The sequence below is a fragment of the Saccopteryx leptura genome, chromosome 5 (genome assembly GCF_036850995.1).
Source record: "Saccopteryx leptura isolate mSacLep1 chromosome 5, mSacLep1_pri_phased_curated, whole genome shotgun sequence".
Classification (NCBI taxonomy): domain Eukaryota; kingdom Metazoa; phylum Chordata; class Mammalia; order Chiroptera; family Emballonuridae; genus Saccopteryx; species Saccopteryx leptura.
The window spans coordinates 208,688,980-208,715,084 of NC_089507.1; the positions used below are offsets into that span (position 1 = coordinate 208,688,980).

The window sequence follows — 26,105 nt, forward strand, 5'->3', positions numbered from 1 at the left end:
TGTGTTATGATAACGAGGCTGCTTCTGTGGAGGTGATAGCGAGCCCTGCCCGAGGCTGGGCCTCCCTGATGTGTCCCTTTGCCAAACAAGCAAAGCACAGGCGGCACAGCAAAGGGAGTTGGTGGCCAGCTTCGGGGGGGGGGGGGGGTAGCAGGTATAGCGGCCTGGATGCAGAGGGTGGGACCTCAGGGTAGTCAGAGCACCTCCCTGAACTCCGTCCTCCTCATCGGCCAGGTGGCAATGACGGTCTGCCCCTCTCCGGGCTCCTGAGCACGTGTCCCTTAACTGCACTCTTCCACTGCCCCGTTCCAGGTATTTCACAACATGATCTCACCCTAATCCCGTAACGGCGGCACGATGTGGGGACTATCATTATCCTGGCTTCACAGAGGAGGCATAGAGAGACCGAATGATCTGGCCCGCGTCTCACAGCTAAGCCGCAGAGCTGGGACGTGGCCCCGAGCCAGTCTCCGATTTTCTCAGAACCTGCCTGCAGCCCTGGTCCTCGTCCTCCAAGCCTTTCACTCAGTGTCGGGACAGCACTTTTGTCCACGTGATCGGCTGATGATTCCTACCCCTGTGCTGCATCCTGAGCTATTCCTCCTGCTTCTGCTCAACTCCCTAGCCCCGGCACCTCGCTCTGGACCGAGGCAGAAACTTCCCTGTAGGACATGTGTGAGAGGCTACCAGGGGAAACCCAATGAAATAACAGGTCGTGCCCTCTGGAGTCACCTGGCACTGCTCTGAGCTCACTCTGGGCACTCAGGGAGAGTTTATACCCGGGACAGACTCACTGTGAGTACTTGAAAGGGAAGGTGCCTGAAGTACTCACGGCTGAACCTTGAACGCTGACTCAGACCTTCTTTCTGCCTTGGGGAGGAGCGTGTCCATCACTCTGTTCAGGAACCTAAATCCTACCTTCAGTTTCCGCTTCAGTCAACTACGGAACACCTCCGAGTGCCAGGTAGTTAAATGCCCTCCATAAGGAGGGTGACAAGAACCAGGGGTCCAGGCTGCACGTCCCCTCTGTGCTCTGCAGCCGCGGTGTCGGCGGAGCCTGATGCAATGAGAGGAGTCACGCACGGGCCGGCCTTGCAGCGTGGTCCTTAGATGGACTCTCTACAGCCTGGCCCCGCCCCTCCCCCCACCCCCGAAGCCACCAACAAAGGAATCATGCACGTATCCATACAGGGCGAGGGCGAGGATTCAATCTAACTGATGAATCACATGCTTGTGGGAAATCTGATGTCTTCTCAAAAAGTTGGCTAAGCTTGGCAATAGTAGTTCCCGCTTCCATCCTGCTCACCCTGAGCCCCTAGTTCACGTTCCTGGGCACACTGAACCCCACCCCTGGGTATGACTAGGTTTGCGGAGAGATTGCTTTCTATGATGCAAGTATGTTGCCTGCCCGTCAGACAGACAGGCAGGCAGGCTGTATGAAGGCACAGAGCTAATGGAGCTCTAAGATGGAATGGTTATTCATTTAGATGGCATCAGTAAAAGAAAAATCTGCCAGAGTGTTGTATTTACATGGGTTTAATTCCTATCAGCAAAGAGTATATTGGAGAAATAGGTTTGAGACAACATGTCATAGTAGCAGCACATGTTATGCATTCATGACTTTGGTTTCTTTGTCCAAAGTGAATTCCAGTCAATCAGAAAGTCAACCCACTCTTATAGAGAGCCTACCATATGCTACGTCCTGTTCTGGGATTAGGGAGGTCCTTCATTGGGGTTCAATGGCCCCCCCCAATAAATATTAATAATAAAGCCAGAGATGTCAAAATCAATTGATTCCTTTCTCCTTAGTGAGTGCCTGAATTACCTGTTTGAAAAGTTCATCTGGGCCAAGCTGGATATTTAAGATAGAATGTTATCTTACTTTGCGGACATAGTTTTGGGATGTGTGGCTGAGCTCTTTATATCTTAAGGAGGTGTTCTCATTTGCTCAAGACAACCTCTTGGCTCCAATCAACCAACTCCCCAGTCCCCTACCTTCCTTGACAGGACTATTGCTCCCCAATAGTGCCACACCCAGGGCGTGTGCGGAGGGCCTTGGCTCGCAGGGTAAATATCTTGATCCATTTAGGGTGAAGTGGGAGCAGCTTCGGCTCCACTCCTCACAGGTGGCTTGGCTGTTGCTCAAATTTCTTCTGATTCATCAGGGAAGTCTTCAGGAACTCTGATTGCTGCTCAAAGGTGTCTGTCCTCTTGATGTGAGGGGTGTGAGTCTCAGAGAATCTGGGGCTAGCCTGCTAACATGAGGCTGTGAATTTGTCAATGCAAGCGGTAAGTAAATCTGGCTGATGGAACTTAGAGCTTGGTAAGACTTTCTATACAAAGGCTATTTCAAATGAAAAAAAGAAACCCATCCTACACATTCTGTACGATTATGCTGATACAGGAATAGCGTGATCATGCTATAAGGGAGGAAGCTTGGAAGTCTTACCTTGTGGATGAATCAAATGGACCTGTGCTGCCTTGCGCCATCTTACCCCTGAATGGCTCCAGAGCATGAATGTTTATGTGTGAATGTACACACACACACACACACACACACACACACACACACACACACACTTCTGTTCTTGGTTTCTTTGGATGTCTATTTCCTCTTGAAAAGAAGTTCTGGGTCTGTATCCAAACTGGCTGTCCCCTGATCCTTCTGGAGCTAGGTCACCTAGCCCGTGTATGTAACAGGGGCTCTTGTGTGTTAACTCTCATGTACCTCCACCCAGGGTTTTCAGTTTCCCGGGTCTCATCCTGGTCGTTAGGTGCCTGGTCTTGACCTGTTCCTGGGCTGCTCCCCGCCTGAGCTGTCCTCTGAGCCCATGACCTTCAGCTGGCAGTTCTGCTCACTAAGCCCTCAATCCACACAGGGGTCACTAGAAGATGTGCCTCCTCTTCAAGTTGACATGGTCAACTTCAAGGTGGAATGAAGGTGTGTGGCATGTACCACTGACTGTCCAAGGTGCTCTCACCAAGCTAGACTGACGGGAGGTCGTTCTCACTAGCTAAAGGCCCTAGGCTCAGCGGTGACTCATGCTCATACCTGCCAAAGGTGTAGCAGGTCAGATGAGCAACCAGGTTCTATGGAAGGAGGAAGAGATGGGAGCAGCCATGAGGAGAAGGGGATAAAGCCTGATCCTGGGGGCCCTGGCCACACACAAGGCGCTTTGAAGAATGTTTATATGCCAAACAGCATTTTAGCCAGGATCCTGGGGTTTTGGGTCGATTCTAAAAATTACCCCTAACCCAGTTGATGGAGAAACTTCATGGGCAGCCTATACAATGATATTACATGACATTCCCGATAATAACCACGTCGTGAATTAGCACTAAGGATTTGCTCAGCAGTGTGCTGCACGCTTTACTGGGTGGGTTCATCTAATGTTTTCATCAACTCAATGGGATAAATTAGTAGTCCCATTTTACAGAGGTAGAAACTAAGGTCCAGGTAAGTTATATAACTTGCTCAGAGTTCCAAAGCTGGTAAATGATAAAACCAGCATTTACACCTAGGCCGTCCGACTCCAGCGCCTGTGTTTAACCACAATGCCCACTAGGGTAGGAATCAGGGGTTTACACACTTGCTGTGTAAAGGACCAAATAGTAAACATTTTTGGCTTTGTGGGCCATGTGGTCTTTGTGGCAACTATTCCACTTTACTTTTGTAGCACAAGCACATTCACAGACAATCTAAAAATTGATGGTGCGCTGTGTTCCAATAAAGCTTTATGTATAAAAACAAGCCACGGGCTAGATTCAACCCACAGGCCATCAGTTGCTGATTCCTGGCATAACCAAAGAGGATACTGAAGTTTCAGATCCAACTAATGTGGAACACTTATTATGTGTCAGGTACTTCAATTAACTTATTTTATTGAGTCTTTCAAAAGCTGTGAAGTCGAAAAGGAATTCCCAGTTTACAAATGACAAAAACCGAGGCGCAGGAAGTCAGCTTTCCTTGAGACGTACCGCTAGTAAACGGCGAAAGGGAACTAACTTCACGTCACTCATCATAATCCACGTTCCTTTCTCCTTTGTAGGCCGTCCAAGTAGACTGAAACCTCATAAATGATCAAGTCTCCAGAAGCTATATTGCTGCTTTTTGCTTTTTCAGGGAAGTGTGAATGTGTCATAACTTGGCCAGGACGAGCCGGCTGCAAGGCACGCCGAGCCTCAGAAGCATGGGGCGTCGGGATGGGGAGGCGTTGCTGAGGTTGAAGTGGAGGAAATGCACCCAGCCAGAAAGCTGGCCATTGGTGGAGGGAGGGGTTCCAGTGGTTTAAATGGATGTGGGAAATGCTCATCTCGACAAGTGGGGGTGTGGGCGGGGTTTACCAGAAATCTCCAGGTCGTTATTATGCCGGAGTGACATCCAGGTTGGGATGGCTTTGGGGACGGGGGGAGTGGAAGGGGCTGGCCACCGCTGGAGTGAGCTGGTTCTCAGGAACGAGTTCCAGGCGTAGAAAGCCGTCTCAGAGAGAAACAGAACTTATCAATGGGACAGGGTCACTTAACCCAGTAGAAGTACTGCCACGTCCTCCCACTCCGGCGATGGGAATGTCCTCACAGAGCCCTTTGCTGAAAACTCTAAGAATTAGATAGGCCTGCTCCTCCTTATCTCTTGCTGCATTTTCCGTCTCAGCTACACTCTCACTTGAGGTTGTCGCACTTGCCTTTGCAACTCTCTCTGCCGTATTCCTTGACTGCTCTCTGGAAAGCCGAGAGTGTCAGTGAACACGTGCCGCTTTGCCACTGTGTCCTCAGTGTTTAGAACAACGCTCGGGACATTGTAGGCTCTCACTCACTATTTGTTGAATGAATGGATTAACTTACTACGCATTGTAATTACGCATTTCATCATTTATTACCCGCCGTTCTCATGAGACTATAAGCTCTGTGGGAGAGGAAACCAAGTCTGTGTTTTCATTACTGCTTGCCCAGTGCCTAGAATATATTGGGTGCTCAATTAATACTTGTTGAGTGAAAGAGTGAGTGAGAATTAGGAGCAGATGTGGCTCCCAACCAGCAGAGGAAGCCGGAGAACTTGTATATCTCATTATCCCAGCCCTTATCATGTGGTATTGTATATATGTATTATTATTTGCAAAGGATTTTATGTTCCTCACTAATCTGAAAATTCTTTGAAGGGCATAGGTTGCACCTTACTCATCTCTAAACTCAAGATCCTTGACACAAACTGGCGTGTACATGACTAATTACCTGCCAGGTGGATAAAAGCTTAACCCAGCAGCATAAGCCAGGTCTATGAGTGTCCAACTCATTTGAGAGCCTACTTCCCGGTGAAGCTGAAGCTGCCTGGTTCGGGTCTGACACAGGGAAGGCAAAGCTGTATTTGCAAGTGGGGAGTGTTAGAGATATGGTCTGGGAAGGTCTAAGAGGATAAGGCACAGGGGGACTCCCAGAGTTCCAGAGGAGGGAGTCCTTATCAGCAAGGCTGGTCCAGGATGGGCGACAAGTTCAGCCAAAGGAGAGGAGGCAGACAGAGGAAGCAAAAAGAAACAGGATGATGGGACCACCAGGAAAGAACCCATGGCCACTTGGGATGTCCACGCTATTGCAGTGAGTGCTGAGAGGCAACATGGGAGATTTGGGTCCTGGTGGCTCCAGACAAGAGGCCAGGAGTCAAGGTGCTCTTCACATATCAAAGTAGGTAGTCAGTATGACACTAAGCCCATTTCCACCTCCTTCACGAAGCAGGTATCCTATTTTCTTCTCTGAACACTCTGATACCGATAGACCGATCTGGCTGGCTTACACAGAGTTGCTGGTTGCAAACCACCCATGGGATGGACCCAGGATGACTCCTGGAGTGAGCATCAGTACCAGGGATGCTTCTGGATAGTTATCTATCTTAAGTGAATGAACCGAATGTCTAAATGAGTGAATGACCAAGTGAGCCAATGAATGGATGAATGAATGACCGAAACAAACTTTCTGCAATGGTTTAAGATCGGGTACAGGGGAGAGGTCCATGGAGGAACCATGGAAACCCTAGCAATGAAGGACGCTGCCAATTAGGTTTCAGAGATGTAATCATGTCTGACTTGCATGGAGCTCTCAGAAAGGACTCTCTGAGTGAGGAAGACATTGAGTTGGGCTCTGAATACTGCAAAAAGTTGTTTTTGTTGTTTAATTGATTTTTTTTGTTTGATTGATTTCTGAGTTTGGAATTTACTGAGATTTTTTTTTTTTTTTTTTTTTTGCATTGGCGCATATACAGATAATATTTGTAGTGTCACATGGATATTTTACAGAGCCAGTCTTTTCTGTATTCAGCCTATGTCTATTTCCTGCTGAGGCATATTGGGCTGAGGAAGGTGGGATTAAGTCTCCTTAGCTTATGAGTACATTTCCTCTGATGCCTCCTAGTATTTCTACAGTTGCTTCCTTGTGCATTTCAGTGCTCTGCTGCTCCGTGTCCAAATGTATCTAAGTATTTGCTCTGAATTTTATTTGTTCTTGTCATTGTCAAGTGGATTGGTTTAATATATATATATAGTCAGTGGGGTAAAAAACAACATGACAAACAGGGGGTTGGTGATGCAAAAGAATGACACAAAATGTAGGGGACAGTGAGGACACTATCTTATCTATTGATAGACAAGATGGAACATGGAAGTGGAAAGAAAGAAAGATGGGTATTTGTTGAGTGCTTTGTATTGTTCACTTGGGACTTTGGCCCTGTTTCCTTATTTAGTCACCACGGTATGGTCTGAAGTGGGGATCAGCACCCCCATCTCCTACACAGAAGGACTGAGAATGGAGAAATTCGGTGACACAGCAGAAGTTATTCCTTAGAAATGAAAATTCAAACCCTAGTCTCTGTGGGTCAAAACCTTTTCCTGCTGACATTTCAGTGTTTTAGGATGAAAGATACTACAGACTACAAAGACCAGACCAGGTGAAATGGGAGACAATGAGAGCAGCAGAGAGGGAAGCCAAGATTATAGCACGTCCAGAGACCAGGAGGGATGAAATTTTTGTGCAACAGAGAGTCTCTGACCACACGACTTAGGAGTATCTGGCCACAAGGCAGCCCCGGGCTCCTGCTTTGGTGGAAGCTAGCTCAGATGACAGGTGAGTGGAAGAGACTCCAGAGGGGTAGCGCTCAGCCCTGCAGTGAGAAGTGAGCTGGATGTGTTGGGTCCTGATACTCAGGCAGGGCTGGAATGTCCAATTTAGGAAACTTAACCTGATGTAGAAGAGGCAGAGGTGAGGCGCTGAGCTGTGACTCCCTTTGGGGGGGTTATTGTAAAAGTTTAGAACTCAGCACTACGGCCTTGGTGAGGAAGGAGAGGCAGAGACGGAAGACAAAGAGGAGCATAGGAGAGACATTTGGAAGGAGGTTGTCTGACTTACTGTTCATTGCCTACTCGAGACAAAAAAAAAAAAAAATACCTTTAGAGTAAAACAAAACAAAATCCAGTGGGGAAGTACTGCCTTAGGCTTTCCACATTCATTTTCTTATTTTACCTTCGTAACCACCCAGTGAAATGCCTGGCACAAGCCTTACTCACAGATAAGAAAACTGAGGCTCACAGAGGCTAGATGACTAGTAGGCTCTCTTGAGGTGGAATGCAAGTCCAGTTACTTCTACTTCTAGAATCTTACTTCTTCACACCAGGAGCTGGAGGTGCTGTCTATATTTGGGAAACAGACACAGGCCTCCAGCAGCCAGGATATTGAAGGAACTATGCTAAACAAATATCTGACTTCTTTAAAAAAGAAAAAAAAAAAAAAAAAAAAAAGGAAAACAAGGCAGAGTGCTGAGTCACCCACCCCGAGAAGCCCGTGGGAGGTAATTATAAACAGTTGGGACAGACATCATGGGGTGCCACCAGCAAACCAGAGGAGAAGCAGGAAGGGCCTGGCTTCAGAAAGGAGAAGAAGAACCCGACCAGGGAAGTTATTTTGGAGGACAGAGCGCGGCCAGACGGAACCGGATAGAGCCACACAGAGCAGGAGCCTGCTGTTCTCAAAGAACAACAACAACAACAAAAATCAAATTCTAAAATCTCAAGACTTCCTTGAGCTATGCTGTGTCTCTGTACACAGTCAAGTAAGAGACGCATGGTTCCAAACTCTGAAGCTTCCCGCTCCATTGCACGAAGATAAGTTCAAGTTGATAGAGTGCGAATGGTTGGGAGACCCTTGCAAACCCTGCAGGTGGAAGAGGGAAGCAGAGTGATGAAGCCCCCCCCACCCCCGTACACTTAGAGGGTTTCTGTCTTCCCTCCTATAGGCACTGGTGGCTTGTTTCTCTTGAAAGGCTAAATAACTAATGTTTTTAAAGAGACTGATGACCACTTGACTTTTGATAGACAACCACTGAGTTAATTTCCCCTTCTTGAAACTGCTGCACTTTTAAATTGAAAGCGACCTTCATGGGTGACTATGGGATCACCTGGGCAGTTCCTGAGCCCAGGCCCTGGCTAAGGGAGGACTTCTACAACGCTGGCCCTGCAACCTTCGTTAGTGATAGAGTATCAACTTAACAATACAGACATGGGAAGTCAGTGGGGGGGGGGAAGTGGATTAGGAGTGCAGGGTGAGGCGTGCTCATTTGCTGCTCCCAAACAACATCACTGCCCATCTGCTCGCTTCCTTGGACCCAGCTAGAGGCCCAAAGACAAGTCAGATATGGGGCATTTAACTTCAGGTGAAAAGGAGGTGGTAGGAATGTCCTCTGTAGGCCTTTAGACTTAGATAAATGGGGATAGGTGGACAACTAGACATAAAGATATTAACTTACAAATAACTGGCCCAATTAAGTGAGCAGAGTCCACTTGAAAATGGAAGCAATGTAGACAGAGAAAGACAGTTAAATTGAACACAAGGGGAATCATCCTTTGTTTTTGGTGTGAGTGTCAGCATGTGATGCCAAGGCTCAGAGAAGACCTGAACACGACCATTTTCAGACCTACTTGGCTTCGAACAGCTGCTCTTCACTTCAGGGCTGTCTGAGGTCAGGGGACATTCAAAACCTCTCTTAAACTCGTCTAAATGTGGGGCTAAGGTAAGTAGGATAAAGATGAACCTGGGTTAATGCCTATAATGGACCTCATGTGGGAACTAGCACAGAATAAATTCTCAGTGGGTATCAGTGGCCTTTCCATTCCTTCTGAGGGGCAATATGAATGATGAAGACACCATGGTAGCCAAAGCCCTTGCTTACAGCTGGGTTGGAAAACCCCGTTATTAGGCCAACAAGAATTATTAAGTGCCAGCCCCACTAATGGTAAAACCAAAGCACAGCAGAATAATATAGCCTGTTCAAGGTCAGGGAACTGTTTGGTAAGACTCCTATTTATTTTCCCCCTAAGCTGTGTTAAAGGTTGGGTTTGGGTTCCTCCTTCTCCAGCTCATCTTGTTAAGGTCAGGGAGTCTGTGTTTTTAATTAAAACCAAAATGCTTCCATTTAGTGAACATAACTCACATCTCAGAGGCCATTAGGAGCACAATGGATCCTCCCCCCGGCTTTAATAAGATCAAGAAAGCAACAACAGCAGCAGACACTATCTGCCCAATCTCCTGTGGCTCCACAACTTGTGTCTCTTTCTCTCTGGGAAGTCTGTGAGTCAGGATCCATTCCTAGGACGCCCGCCCAGGAAGTTGCATGCAGTGTGCCTGTGACTGCAGGGGACCTGGCCTTCTGCAGGACTCCACAAGGCACTGGGACTTGGGCTGAGTACTGAGCATGGTTCTTATAAGGAGGCTGTCTCTGGTCCTCCAATTGCCATTCTCTTACGTCAGGTGATTGCTCCCACCCAAGTTGCATTTGGGGTATGGAACGAATAAATTTCATTCTTGGTAGTTCAGTCAGTGCGTTCTGCATTTGCTCAAACAGGAAGGTGAGGACTTTTGGCAAAGACTGGAGCAGAAGAAGGAAGTCCCCTTTCTTCCATCTTCTTATCACACAGAGACACAGTACGAAGAACCTTGTTTTACTTGAGCTCCTGTCTTTTCTCTGTCTAGGGGAGGTTTTGATATTTGATGACAGTGGAACAGGACTCGTGGGAATGCAGAACCTGCCACGGACCAGACAGACCTGGGCTGATACCCCAGCTCTTGTACTCATCAATTCTGGGGTTTTGGAAAATCACCTTTTGAGTTTCCATTTCATCAAAGGATATTGTATGATGGGCGTAGCTACTTATAATATCATGCGGGCATATAGTACATGCTCAATAAATGACACTTAAAATACCCTCCATATAGCACCTCCATACACACAGACGCAAAAGGATATACTGTATATATATATGCCCTGCCAAACACTGTAGCAAGAATAGCCCCTTAAGATGCTACCCCAAAGCCATTTTCTATCGTTCAGACCAAACACGGCATATCATAAATTCCCTGGATTTCTCCCAAATAGAAAGCAGGGCTGCTTGGAGCTGAAGAAGTGGGAAAACAGACGGCATTTCTGTTCCTGAGGTCTGTTAAGTAATAGGAAAATACCCTTTGGGGGTGATTGCTGACAAAAAAAAAAACCCTTCCTGTTCCAAACTGGAGGAAGACCAGAGCCTGGGGCAGAAGCGAGCCAGCAGCAGTTTTGCTGGAGACCATCTGGCTCATCCGACCGAGGCGGGGACCCAGCGCCGGGCTCTCCTCCCCCACACCCTTGCATTCTACGAGCGAAGCCATCAGAATGGGAGGTCGCCATATTGGCCAAACACTTGTCCCGTGGGACTTGTAGAGTGACAAAAGTAACACAGAATTCCTTTTCAGGGTGGTCCCTGATGGGAACAGAGACTCCAGGAAAGGTTTTGATGATAGAACATTAAAACAGAAACACATTTTTAGGGTTAAGTTTTCCAACTTGGGGTCCAAACTCCCAGATAATGTTGAAGCCTTAGGACCAAGACGGTGATCTTTAAGGATTCAGATTGCATGGGTTTCCTCTCTGCCAGTTCTCTCTTTCCTAAACATAAAAAAGGAAGCTCTGCACTCCAGGATGGAGCTAGAGAGAGAGAGAGAAAGAGAGAGCAGGTCCATTTCTTTACAGCAGAGGAGACGGTTTCCAGAGGATTTGTAGGAAAATGCCCTCTGCCCGCAGGCTTGTGGAGTCCGGGCTGGGCTAAGCTGATTAAAGCTCCATTCAGAATTGCAATAACCCAAAAGATAGTTTGGGGCCACTGATGGGCCTCCAGATTGGCCACTAAACCGATCAGTCTCTCTGGGATTGTGGCAGCTGTATTTTTGGAAACTGGGCACTTAAAAAAAATTTTTTTTTCTATTTTCTCATGGCTCTGCGTGCGGACATCATTAATTTCCCAAAGTCTCTACAGAAGAACAATTGCTCTAATTTCATCTGGCAAGGTTCTAAAAGCTTGAGAAGTTCTCCTATAATATAAACTACACGGAACACGAATAGACACACTTATATATGAACTCTGTAATAGATGGCCCCGTATACATAATAGGCTACACCCCCCTACACAAACACGCACGTATGTGTATATAAATGCTTTCCCCCCTCGCCTTCCTGCCCTTATCCTGGAATTCTTAGCAATTTGGCTTGTCCGTGCTTATTAATGATGTTTCCAGAGGAGAGCTCATTGGTGCATTTTCAGCAACGGGCTGATTAATAGGTGGGCACAGGGGAGCTCTTGGGGAGCCTGGGCATTGCCGGCTTGTTGACCTTGCTGCTTGGGGGATAGTCTAGCTTCAAACTATGGAATCTCAGTTAGCATCATAAATTGTGGAGCCACTGGTTTTATTGCCCTTCTGCCTCCTGCTGGGAATGTTGTTTCTCTTTAATAATGGGCTGAGCAGCAGCTATGAGCTCTTCCCCTCCTCCTCCTCCTCCTCCTCCTCCCTGCACGACTTGCCTGTCCACTCTCCTCCCCCACCTCCATTCTCCACATCCTAGCCAGGTCACCAAAGCAGACACACACACACACACACACACACACACACACACACACACACACACACGTTCATGCATGCACTCAGACATGCACAGAAGCACGCATACACATATGAGCTCACAGGATCACACATTTATATGCATCATATATGCCCATATTTGTTTATATCAATATATATAAACCTATCACTCCCCCTTTAGCGTCAGGATTTAGTAAGGACACACCCCCCCTCCCTGTTCCTTGGCACAGCTAAATCAGTCAGGGATTTTTCAGAAGGAACTTTTCTAAGCTTCAAAGAGAAACAGAAAGTAACCAATCTTAGAAAAATGAAGAGCTTAAAAATAGCCTTGTTTTCAAAATAGAGCTTGCTAGAATTTCAGTAGGAGCAGAGGAGAGCCGGCCTGCCTTTTAAGTACTGCTCTCAGAAGGACACAGATCCCTCTCCTTGCTTCCTCCTTCCCCAGCTCCCCTGGGCTTGCAGGGCCACCCCACTCAAGGGAGCCTGCCCTGAAGGCGGAGTCAAGGGAAGATCCACGCCTCCCATTTGTCCCTCCCCTTCTAGATCCACCCCACTCCCATACCTGGAAAACTCTAAGTTATCTCTGGGATTTCTGCTCCTTCACTTGTCACTGCTTTCAGGAAGTCCCCTGGGGCCTCCCAGTCTAGCAGACCCCTCTCTTTAGACCCAAGACTGCTGTGTCCCTTTCCCCCTCCATGGCAACCACTGCAGCTGTCCACGTATGTTTACCTGTGGGAGCATTTGGCGAAAGTTTGTCTGCAGAGCCGGCTGCCCACCCCTTCAGCGCGCGGAACCCACAGCTGATTGTATTCACCCGAAATCCCAACATCCATCTCATTACCAGGAATGTTGTTTGCATTCAATAAATATTTGTTGATTGAATAAACAACCCTTCTGTGTTGCATTATGCGCAATAGGAGAGGTGGTTCCGGAATCTATTCTAGTTCAAATGTCCAGGACGATGATCTGTTTTCATATTGCAGGACGTGCTGTTGGCATCCTGCTCAGATCTCCTTTACTGAGCTGGTGCCCCTAAGTCAGCAATCCTGGGTGGTGGTGACTCGTAGCCAATGCTTCTTAACAGAATTACTGTGAGATGAGCGGCTGTCTCGCCTAGAAAGGCCTGGGAAGCTACATCTCCCCCAAGAAGGCGGTCGGCAGACAATGGCCAAGTCCTATGGGGGTCGAAAAGCCTGATCCCCCCTTGCTGCAAGGTGGGAAGTCTCTGTGGGGTGTTCGGGCTGCAGAGCCATCTGTGGCGTCAGGCCGAGACGAGCCTTCAGCTGGATCCACATCTTTGCCTGCTGCCTTCTCTTGCCTTATGTTGCTTTCCTTACATCCTTACAGTTTTTACTTGAGAGTGCTTCCTTAATAACTCGTTTGCATATAAATCTCTATCTTAGAACTGTTTCTGGGTGACTTAAACTAAAACACATTGAATATTCATAACCAGCGGGACTCTGGAAAACTGACTCTCTGGAAAAACAAGCAAACAACTCTGATTTGTACGCAACCCTTCTGTGTTGCGTTACGCGCAATAGGAGAGGTGGTTTCCCAAATCTATTTCAGTTCAAATGTTCAGGACATTTGCCAGTTTTTGCCAGTGTTTGCCAATTTCCATGGTGTAAATAACTCCCACTATGGCCGATTTCAAGATACCGATGGTATGTCACTGAGCACACAGTTAAGAAAAGATGAGCACAATTGGCTCATGGGAGTTGATATGAGCCACACTTGGAATACCATAGCTCACAATATACATGACATTTAAGATGTACACAATATTGATATTATTAGCAATACCAATTTGAGTGCTAACTATGTACTAAGCATTATACTAAATATTTTATATTTATTTCAGAACTCACAAAAACTCCAAAAAGTTTGTACTGTTATTATCCTCATTTTATCGATATAGAGACTGTAGTTCATAGAATTGCATGATTTATCTAAGATCACACTGCTAATAAATGTTAGAGTTGAGATTCAGGTTGGCTCTGAAATCTTATTATATGACCGTATTTTGTGTCGCCTATTAAAGGTACTACATGCTCTCTTTATATTCTGCTTTGCGACATTTTCTGCATCATAGCTTGTATTCCTTAGCACATTTGATCATTTTGGTAGTATTAACTATTCAGGAAAAACACAATTATTATCAGGACAAGGACCTTGAGGCTCATGTGATTTGTTCAGGGATTCCAAAGCTGCGAACCAGGGTTTTCCTGGACAAGGTGTTCTTTCAGTAGACCCTGTTCCTTCCTTCCCAGCATCTCAACTATCATGGCAACCTTGCTATTTTTTTGGATATGAAATCTATCTCAACTTTATCCAGAGAAAGTCAGCATTCAAAGGATTGTAGGGAATATTAGTCATCAATTCTTTAGCAGGTTGAGCATCTACTATTGTCAATCTAGAATGGAAACTCAAGGAAGAAAGATAAATGACCAGGGCTCCTCAGGAGTTTTTGGTTAAACTAACTCAATTTAGTTGAGTGCACAATGAACAAGTCCTTACAGCACCTAGCAGGGAACCCCAAGGGCTTCTGCTGCAAAGCACTGAACGTAGAACTTATCATATGACAGGTAATTGATACTTTCTCCTGCCATGATCCAAAACTGTTAGCAAATCCTGTTGCAGAACGCCAGTGCGTATATGTTTCGGTGGAACTGTGCAGCGAGGACAACCAGACCCGGAGGGTTTTGGTTCACCCCTCAACGCCATCTTGTGGGCAACGCAAACTCTGCCAGGGTTTGGAGAAAGCCTGCCAAACCATGGTGTGATCTGGCTTAAAATCGGAACTGGAAAACCCAGGTACTCTGGGAGGAAATCTAGAGATAACATCAATGTGCAGAAGTAGAATTTAGTAATGAAGAACAGTGGAGTCTAAAACTGGCAGCATCCTCTAACGATAATGAATGAGACACCTGACCGGGCTAAATTTACCCTAACCCAGCACAGGCTGTGCAGGCGGGCGTGCCTGGGCTTGGTTTGAGCTCCGTGGCTGTGTCCTTGGCCAAGACCTTTGACCTCTCTCAACCAGGTTTCCCCATTTCAAATGGAGAGATAAAAAGAATTTTTTTTTTTACTTCCTTCTTGAGAAAACATTATGAGATTTTTCATAATTAGCAATCTGTTCAACACTTGGCTCTTTAAATGTATTCATAAATAGTAAATATTGTTGAGTAATGAGCTAATATCGTCTGCCCTCTCTACCGGTGGAGATGATTATATGCTTGCAAATCAAATCCTGGGAATTGTTAGCTGATATGCTTTCTTCCTCTTCTGTAGGAGAGAAACTCAAGACAGGAACGACCTTTCAGCGGATGGGCCTGCGCATAAGTCAGGTGGGTGTTAAGAGGGACAGGCAACCAATCACTGGACACACTGTCCATTTAGCACCTGTAAAGTCAACAGTCAGGGGTCAGGAGGGTCCGATGACTCTCCTGAAATGCGTATCTATTCAGTAGCTGGTGGACATAAGGACACCTGACAGCGACCAAGAGGTAGACCTTCCTTCAGGAGTTCACCATGAACATTTCTTACCACTGGATAATCTGATGAAATGTGTCTGCCTTCAAGACGCAACTGTTCAGGCTTTTATATACACCATGGTACTTATAATTTCAGGCTGAATTCAACCATAGACTTCATTATTAAGAACTTTAAAGTCAGTTGGCATTTATTGAATGCCCGTTCCATTAGTGAATACAGACAGAGCTCATGCCCTTAAAACATCTATACTGTTTTAAGGTAGTAAATCAAAACCTGATAGATGGCAGACCACAGCCAGAATTGACCAGGGCCACAGAGGAGGGCCCTGTATAGAGCTGCGGTTCAGTCTGTTGGGAGAGAAAGGTATTCTGGCTGAACCTGGCTGGAGGTGATGAGATGTACTAATTAGGAGAGACCTGGAAAGATACCCTGCTTGCTCCCCTATTCTGTGGCCATTCTGGCATCTTATAGCAAGCCTCAACTTCAGACTGGCTGCCAATCTGAAAATCCAAACCATGCTGAGTCCAATCTTCCTCCCCATCTCAGAGAAGAGACGAAAATTGTTGGACTTTGCCAAAATCTTTAATGAGCCAAGTACCCTGGCAGACGTGCACTTACACATGTAATTAATGCAGTGGGCATTATTGTGCTCTACCCCTGAGAAAGCAGGCTTCAGAGAGCTTGAAAATGTCACCCAGTCACAAAGTGGAGGAACAATAGGCTTGACCACGATTTTCCCTTCCACTGGCTGATGGCTGGGAATGTAGACGAGACATCCTGGTATGGTTACGAGTTGAAGATCAATGTCCCTGCCCTCTAATAACTTGCATTCAAGTAGAGAGGTTCTTAGCTTTTTAGGGGAAAGGCCGGGTGTGGGAATATTATGTAACTTTAAGAATCTCTCCAGAAAAATACTGAAAACCTTGCACACATTTTCAAAGGATTATTTGCACCTCTCTTCTCATCCCAAGCCTCAGCAGACTCTCGGCTCAAAAGACCCTGGAAACAGACTGGTAATTCCAAGGTGCCCGGTGCCCTGTATAGGCGAGGGTGCCAAGTAGTCTATTGGAAACTTCATGACCAGGATTCCACACAGGTTGTGGAAACCCCCAGCCCGCGCTGGCTGCTGCCTCAGAGCTCAGAAGGATGATGTGCAGGACATCAGTCAATCAGACGGGCTCAGGATATTCGTCCAGGCACAGGGCCCACCTCTCAGGAACTGCACAGCAGAATGGCCAGTGCAAAGCGCTCTGAGTCCACTCTGTGCACGCAGAGAGAACCTGCACGGCTTTGCTGGGCAGGCTGGAGACAGGGTGTCATCTTTTGTAGAGTAGATCTGTATGGGAAGCATGCAGGCCAGTGAGAGCCCACACATGGGTCCGTGTTTCCTTATTTGTTTTCAACCTAAATCAGCGAGTAATATATGTATGTATGTTTGGCATACTTTTCTATATGTTGATTATAGTTCTGGATGTATACATATGTTATAGGTACATCTATTTATATTATATATGTATATAAAAATGTGTTTTAGAAATGAAGTGAGCTATCTACAACTTGACATTTTATAGAAAAATAATATAATTATCTGACATAATTTAAGTGCTCAAAGTCACAGTCAGCCAAATGTCTGCCCTATTCATTTAAAGATACTATGAAACAGGACCAGGACAACTCGACGCATCTTCAAACGCTGGATTGGGAGTTCCAGCAGGGACAGCTAACCCCCTTCCAGGGCGTCTGATAGCAGGGACCCTGTGCTCTCTCCAGAGACTTGAGTGGTTCCAGTTCCTGCCCCTCTCTGGGGCCCTGTCTCCTATCCCCCGGCTCCTTCAAGCTGAGACCTAGCTACAAGGTCGTCTTCATTAATCCTGACCTGAGCCAGCTTGCAGGCCCACCAGGTTGTAGAATGTGAAAGGCCTCTGCACCCAGATTCCCGATACTGTTTCCACCTGGCTATGGGTAGGTACCCTGCAAATCCTAGCATCTTCTGTCTTTCTATGGGCGACAAGTCATCACAAGTGCTTCAGCTTCGGTTTACTGATTGGCACTCCGTGGTCTCGTGGAAGCTGCTCCCGTCCCCCTCTTGACCATCTCTGTCTAGTAAGGGGCTGCATGCAGCTCCTTCTACTCCACTGCTCTACTCTCCCTTGTTTCCAAACTCCTCCTCCTCCGCGTACACACTGGGTTTTACACAGGACGTGCTGACCGGACACCAAATGCGGCTGTTCCTGTGCCTGGTTCTAGCCTCTTCGCGGCTCCTTGCCCCTCTTGGCTACCCAGCACCGTCTCGTTCCTTCCTCCCCTCCACGCAGCCGGCTCCTTGCTGTTTGCCCTCTGAGTTATGACATCCTGTGTCTCTACGCTTTAGGGAAGCCGCTGACTTTAGAAATAAGAAGGTCCGGCTGAATGACAGGCGGAAGGGAATCAGAGTGGGGGCTGGGGTCCTAAGTCAGCAGCAGCCATATGTGAAACCAAGAGATGAGAGAGAGAGAGAGAGACGGCTTGAGTCCTGCCCCCACCCTCCGGGATGTAGGAGATGCAGCCCCCACAGGGGTGGAAGCATGTGTCGGGCTCTGCCCTGGCCATCCCTGGGGACTCAGCGTGCCTGCTCTGTCTGTTGGGGGTGGAGGAGGGGTGGGATGTGATGACGCCCAGTGATGTGTGTCTGCCTCTCACTCTCCATCACTGTGAAATGCCCCGACACCTGGGTTAGTCCCCATGCATTTCTTTATTCACTTTCCAACGGATTTATAAAAGTGAACTCCCCATTTGTCATGGGTCATGTGGATCCAGAATGCCCCTCAAAGGCCCTGTAGAGCATAATTTCTGCAAATATATTTCAGAAGACACAATTCTCCAAGGTCAGGGTCAGGCAGGGAACAGCAAGTTTGTTGCAGGATGTCAATAAATCTGCCAGGCCTCTGACAGTGTTTAACCTCTCTGAACCCATTTCCTCCTCATCTGTAACAGGCGATAATGATCACAGCCCTGCCCTCTCCCGGGCTGGGGTGGGGGAGGGGAGGACAGGACCAGAGAGAGTTCTTAGTAAACTACAAAGGAAGGACTTGTTACGAGCAGACTGTGAGCAATTTTCAGGAAACGAGATGCTCTCAGACAGCAAGAATCTCGTGATGACACCAGCAAGTGTCTCAAAGTCCAGCGACCACAACACGTATGTAACAACACCAGGCTGCCTCCCTGGGCTGTGGGTGCAGGCCCACTTTTCTGGGCTGCAAGCACATGAGCGTGTCCATCCCAGCATTCTCTGTGGCCCCTATTTCTTGCGGAAGCCCAGCTCTCTCCCCTGGCTGACTTGTCTCAGGGTCTGTCATGGCCGCCTCTCCTCTATTTGCATCTTCAAATTTTCGAATAATCGAGAGTTCTGTTCTTAACCAACTATTGCTCCTCAACTCTTTTCGTGTGGTCTGGGTGACCTCTCTGTCTCTGATCTATAGCCTAATAAGCTCCCAATCCATAATAAACCCTATTTTTTCTCCTCCAGTTCCAAACCTACATGTCTTCCTTTCAATGCTTCCTATCACCCTCACATGCCCCTAATTGACCTCAAGAGATTTCCCCCACCAGCTTGCTCTTCCCTCTAATCTTTCACATCTGAGGGGACACCATGGTCGACTCACCTTCCCCAGCCACAGCGATCAGCTACAATGTCAGCGTCCGCAGCGCAGCACCCATGTCTTTCCACTATGGAGTTTTAGCGCTCTGCCCAGGAGAGGGGCTTTGCGAGTCTTTTTTTTTTTTTTTTAATAGATATAAAAGTCTCCCTTTCCCTATTAAATAATAATAAAATAACAAAATTATCTAAATTAGACAAATAAGTAGATGGCTAGTAAGATCTGAACTTTGTGCTTAACACAGAGAATTGAGTGTTTTCTGGGTGTAGAGCAGTCTCAGGCACTTTATATGGTTATGTTATACATATATATGTACAGACATAGGTGATTCTATATGGCAGGAAATATACATGTATATATGATTTTCATATGTTGAATCCTGAGATGTGTAAATCACTCATTTTATAGATGAGTAAACTAAAAATTTCCCCCAATATTTTTTCTTAAAAATTTTTTAAAATTGAATTTATTGGGATGACACTGGTTAGTAAAATTATACCAGTTTCAGGTGCACAATTCTACAATGCATCATCTGTACATTGCGTTGTGTGTTGACCAACCCAAGTCCAGTGTGCCTCCATTGCCATCTACGCCTCCCATCTTCCTCCACCTCCCCAACCCTCCGTCCCTGCTGCCATCCCCACACTGTTGTCTGTGTTTATATGCTGTCAGTCTTTCCCCAAGCTCTTACAGGTGACAGAAGGCAGAACTGCGTTTATATTCCGTTTCTAAGTGACGTACCAACAGTAATTCATTCAACCCTTATAAGGACCTTTCTGTGTCAGAGACTGCTTGCTGTCCTTCCTGGATTATTCATGGGGACACTGAGGTAGAGTGAGGGTCAGTGCCTTGCTCAGGGTGACAGCGGGCCAGCCGGAGGTCAGAGTTCCTGCCCACACACGTCCAATTCCAGAGTCCCCGCCGTGCTGCCTCCCAGATGCTGACTCCCGGATCCTAGTGACTCTGTCCCAACCCCTCTGCATCCACCCTGCACAAGTCCTCCTGATGTGACTCCTCAGGGGTCCCCCAGCTTGTCTTCTCCTCGCCTGTGTCAAGCACACTCTGAATAAATGAGCAAAGGAACGAGGAAAGTAATTGAATACGTGAATGTCCACATTCGCCTCCACTCCTTCTGGGGGGCCTGCTTTCTCCATTACTTTTTTCTAAAAAGCACCCCCCCACACACACACACACGCACACTGAATGTTTTATGTGGTTTAGCATTGCTTTCTGAAGATCACGCTCATTATTCCTTCGGGTCGGCTCGTCCATTATTGTTTTTTTCTTGAAACAGCTGATTGGAAAGGGCTCATTTCCTGCACACAGGTCAGGTTTGTTGAGTAGTGGGGCCAAATGTTTAATCCCAGGGGGATGCACCTTCATTTTTATAATGGAAGTCACTGGGAGTTAATAAAGGGAATGGAAGAAGCCCCTCTCTGCCAACTGCTTAAGTGTGTATCCATTCCGTTCTGAGAGCCCCACCTGTCCTCATGGGGTGCCCCTTGGGGAATCCCACCAGCCGCTGGATGGACATGACAGGAGACAGCGGTTATGGGACCATTTGTTCAGAGGGTGTCGGGCTCATGGGAAAACCATGGTGCTTAGAGGATACATCACAGACCCAGCTCAGCAACCAGGTCACTGGTCATCTTGGAACAAAGACCTTCGGCCTTTCTCCTAAACCCACTATAACATACTTACTTGTGAAGCTAGAATTCACTTCCTATTTTTTTTTTCTGTCCAAACCAATTCACAGTCACTGCCATGCTCTGAGGCCAACTTATTAAATACGTGCTTATGAATTTCCCTTGTGCTAGGTAAGAAGCACAGTAGCATTAAAGATAGGAGCTTGGCTTCGAACCAGACTCCCTGGGGGTTCAGTCCTGGCACTGAGGAAATAGAAGGAAGTTACTCAATCCCTCCATGCTCCCAGATCCTCATCTGTATAGAGTGAGGAGTGATGAGACCTTCCTCATGGGGTTGTTGGGAGAACACATTGAGCTAAGTCTCTTACAGCAGTGCGCCCAGTGCCCGACGAAGAAGGGCAGTTTCTCACCTGGGGTGACAGTGGCGGTGATGCCACTATGTTGTGGATGGAAGATACAAAACCAACACAGCCTCAGTCCCTTTTCCTTCCAGTAATTGCGTTATATGAGAGTTTGGTTTCCTCCACGTCCTTGCAAGCGCTTATACAGTATATATTTTTTATATCTTTTTAAATTCTATTACAATAGCTTTTTAGCTACTCTCTCCATCCACAACTTTACACCTATTACATAGCATTTCTTCTCTTCCTAGCTTCCAGAGGGGTTTGATTAAGCCAATACCTGGCATAAACTCTAGAACAGCCCACTGAGACGAAGTAGGGTTGCAAACTCGGATTCCGTGGGGATAGGTGGGAAGGGGCTCAGTGTAAGACAGTATGGCTGTGGGGGGGGGCTCTGTGGCTAAGGAGGTGGCTCCTGCCTATCACGGCAGACTTTAAAGGCGCTGACCTCATTAGATAGGGTCTGCCTGGTGGCCACATGTTTCAAATGCCTCATTTTTAGGAAAACATCCAAATCCTTCATATAGTTTCAAAGTCTCTTCTGGTCCTTGACTTTTTCTCCGCTCTACTTTTCGCAGCCATTCTTTCTTAACTGTCCAACCTCTCCTGAATGGGTTACGCGCACTGACACCTCCGTGCCCTTGAACCATCTGTTCCCTTGGTCTGGAATCCCCTTCCTCCTCCTCTTCCCCTGCCAGCACCTTCAGAGTCCTGCTCAAACGGCCCAGCGGAACCTTCACAGTCCTGCTAGGAAGAACTAATCCCATCTCACTTTATTTCCCATGGAACCTTATTCTTGATTTCATTGCCTACTTATCTCTCACTCAGTTATGAAGTCGCTGGTGAACTTGCCTGTCTTTCCAGTCAGAACTTGAGGACTGAGCTGTAAGTGACCGGGACTGAGTTTAAGTTCTAATTATAGCTCAAGGGCCTAGCACAAGGTGTAGGACCTAGTAGGTGCTCAATAAATATTTGTTGAATAAGGAAATGAATGAGTGAGAGTTGTGAGACTATAGCCCTAGACCTCGGAGAGATGAGAGTCATGCTTGGAAATTGCCATTCATTGTGTCCGATGGCATCAAAAGTACCATTAACATAAATTATAAACTGCTGCTTGGGAGAACTGAATAAGAGAGCATGGAAGATGTGCCAGAATTAAGATGAGAATGTAGGAAAGAATGTTTAAATAGTAGGACTTTCTAACTGGAAGTATTATTAATAACAAGACGAGTTCCCGGCCTTGTGATAGTGCTTGCGTGTATCGTATAATTTAATTCTCATAATAACCCTATAAGCAATTATTTACATGTTACAGATGGCGAAAGTGGCCACTGAGAGGTTAAGTAAACTCTCTCAAGGACACACAACTCTGGAAACAGGGTCTGAACCCAAAATGTCTGGTTTGTTTCAGTGTCTAAAGCATTCTGCACATGGCCTTGCAATTATTTGCATTTCTCCCAATAATCTGATAATATAGATAAAACAAGCCTTGACCCAGTTTTCCAGGTGAGAAGGTCAGCATTCACGAAGCTGTGTAACTTATCTGTGGTCATATAGCCATCTAGCGAAGGCACTGGTCATCTCCAAATCCGGCTTCCACTAGGACAGCATGTAAATGGACGTTGAAGGGTGGGGAACAGCATCTTTGTAAGTGAATTTTACAGCTTTCTCATTGTCCACATCAGAGTCACCAAGACTGGTCACGCTCAGCACGGAGGCCGGAGCAGAAGTAAATCTGGAGTCCTGGGCCTGGAGCTGGCCTCTCTCTCTAGTCCCATGTCCCCTGCTGGGACCCTCAGCATTTCCCAGGGCCTGACCCTGACAGGCGTTGTGCCAAGAAGAGCCCAGGGTTTAGTCTAGAAGCAGCCCTTTGGGAATCCTTCTCCAGGGAAGACATTTCAAAAATAATTCCAAATCCTCTTGCTGGAGCAACCCTGGGAGAGGGAGGTCGCCGGTATGGTTCCCATCTGCCCATTAGAACTCAGCGAAGTCACACTCACACGAAATGTACACATTTGAAAAATTACAACTTTGCAGTCATTGTCACTTGGAGAAAAACAAGTTTTGGAATGGAAGAATCTGTCATTGTCTGAAACTGATTTGAGCAGTAACTCAGATGTTTCTATAAGAAAGTCCACCCAGCAGGACCGCGGCGAAGGCTCAGCCTTGCTTTATTTATCACAAGGCGAGTTTCCTTTGATTATTAAATAGATTTAACCTTGCCTCTTCTTTGTTTAATGCTGATAGTTTATATTTAGTGAACAGTCCCTTTGTTCATGTCCTTTACCCTTTTGTCTATGAGGGTGTTGTGTTTTTTCTCATTGATTTAGAGGGCTATTTAAATAAGTATTACATTGTGGAATATTATACCCCCAATAAAATGACATTAAAGAAATTTTAATGATATGAAGCATTACTTATGTTATGATATTAAGTGAAAAAAAACAATATAGTTAAATCATATATAAAGTATAATCTTAGTTATATAAAAAAATCTATCAAAAAATACCACCCCCTTCCAAATAAATAAAAATTTTAGAAAGGAGTTGATATTTGGAAATAACAGGAAATTTCAGGGGGTATTGGCCTTATTGGTGATCTTAATTTATTTTCTTACATTTTTTTTTTTGTATGTGCTAGTTATCAGTTTGTGCCTCTCACCTATCCGTCCAGTCTTGGTCGCCATTACTGTTCCCTTGCCAACGCACACAATAGTAACATGTGTCAGTAGAGGGCGCTGGAGAGACACTGGACCAGAAAGGGGCTGTTCATCCTGGTTGTGGTATTGAGTCTTGTCCTTACAGCAGGAGGTGGCTAGTGGGACACTCAGTGACTCTCACCTCCAGTGTGTTTCAGCCACACTAGCCTCAGAGGCATGATATCTTACCCCAGCACCCCGAGGTGCACACCTCAAGAAGCTTCTCCACCATATTGTGGGCCAAAGCAACGCCATCGCAAACCACGTCAGATCTGGGACCTTTGCTCTGGCAAGTGCAAGTGTCTTCTAGAGTTGTTCCTTCCTTAGGTTCTCTGCTTCAGCCCTGGAGCTAGGGGCTGCTTCGTATCCTGCCATTACTGTATTCTCTTAGTGGATAATTAATAATTATTTGTATTAAACTTCTCCCGTTCAAATGACTAGGTGGTTTTTGTGTCCTGTTTGGACCCTGACTGACTGGTATATTGTATTTTCTTCAATCCCCTTTATAATCAGAAAATAAATTAATGCTTATTTGTCTTTTACTGAGGTGACCGATCAGAGATTTATACATATATGTATAACACTGCTTGTGTTGGTGTCTTCGGCAGTCATTCCACCTTATAGTGTGAATTAACTGTTCCTGTCTTGTCTCCTCTCCCCAGTGACGTTGTCAGCGCCCAAGGACTTGAGCGCAAGTCTTTGAATCCAGGTCTAATGTTCCCTCCATCTGAGCAAACTGCCTGAGGGTCAGAGTCAGAAGCAACTGGATTCCTAGGAAATAGCTGAGGTTGTTTTCCGGCCACAAGAAACTGGTGATATACATACCACTTTGCACCTGTTCTGAAATTCCCTTTTATTTTGAGAAGAGTGGTTTCAGTCTTCACCGTGCACTAATTTGCTACGTCATCCTGGACAAATCACTTCTCTTTGGGAGGCTTCAATCTCCAGATGTGTGAGTGATGGATCGGTGGGCATAATCTATAAGTATTTTTCTAGTAGCCCTGCATTTTGGGGGTACAGTCCTTGATTTAAGAGCACGCAGAATGAGGAGAATTGGGAGGGTGTCCGAATTCCTCTCATCCAACTCTTTCTTGCAGGTCATAGGGGTTGCATCATCTACAGAAAAACTTAAAAAGTCATGTAACTAACTAAAAACCACCTCCTTTTTCAAGCCTAAGCACTGTGAGGGATGAAAATTTATCTCAGTGGGGCACATAGCCCCCTCTCTCTGCCTTTGGAGAGGTCAGTCTAATTCACACAGCACGCTGCTATCGTAGGTGCACACTGTTATGCCCTGTCTCGTAAATGGATGGGTTGAAGGCACAAAGAAGACAAGTGTCAGGAACTACATTGTGCAGACAGAGCTAAGAGGTGGCTTTGGGTTCCCAATTCTTCATCGAGGGCTCTCTCCTCCAAGTCCCATCCTTTCTGAATTGATCATTCCTGTTAATGACAATGACCTGGCCAGGACAGGCAGAGAAAAAAATCTCCTGACCTGGAGGGAAGCATTTACTGGCTCTTTCGATAGAAGAATCTAGTCTGGTTTTATAATTTTAAAAAGGCCCCTGAACTTAGTGTCAGTTCAAACTCACCCCGTTCCATTAGTTAGAAAGGATCAAACAGTTACCTGGGCTTCGGACCTAACAGACCTGGACTCAGACGCCAACCCTGGCAGATACACATCACAGAACCCTGGGCAGCTGCCGCAGAATGAGGATAATATGGCTTTGATCTCCAGTTCAGTGCCTGGCCTGCTATAACGAAAGTTTGTTTTCTGTTTCTGAGGCCGCGGTTAAAATGAACAGCCAGCTCTATCCAAGTATTTGAGCACGTGAAGGGGGAAGGACCCCTCTTGCCCCAGGGTTCAGGGAAAGAGAGAGAGAGAGAGAGAGAGAGAGAGAGAGAGTGCTGCAGAAGGCCGTGGCCTCAGCTGTCCTATGCCTCCGTAATTCAACCCACGTGGTGCCTCAGCGTGTGGATCCAGGCTGTGCAGAGTGTGAGATCTGGGAACACCACCATGGAGGCCAGCTACAATTTTAGCTTCAGCTTGGAATTTCCTGGTTTTGGGGGGTCTGGAGTCCGAACCTTCTCTGGTGCTGGTGCTGCTTTTGCTGCCAGAACCAGGCGGTAGACACGGTTTATTTCCACTCGACCGCCCAGGGTGAGGCAGGGCCCTCCTCCCGGGCCTTCCAGCGCTTGGTGCTGGCCAGGGCCTGCTGAGCAAGTTCCAGCAGCTCCCGCCCGTGCAGACGCATGTGGCCCACACAATCGCATTGCTCAGCCAGGCCTGGGTGGAGAGCTCTTTGTC

At 46.7% G+C, this 26,105-nt stretch overlaps 1 long non-coding RNA gene across 1 annotated transcript; it reads left to right on the plus strand.

The window, feature by feature from the left end:
- The first annotated feature begins 2,176 nt into the window (after window positions 1–2,176).
- On the plus strand, window positions 2,177–23,312 carry LOC136406862 (uncharacterized). The gene is made up of 3 exons (XR_010751725.1): window positions 2,177–2,289; window positions 15,214–15,269; window positions 22,785–23,312. It is a non-coding gene; the product is annotated as an uncharacterized lncRNA (long non-coding RNA).
- Window positions 23,313–26,105: the final 2,793 nt, after the last annotated feature.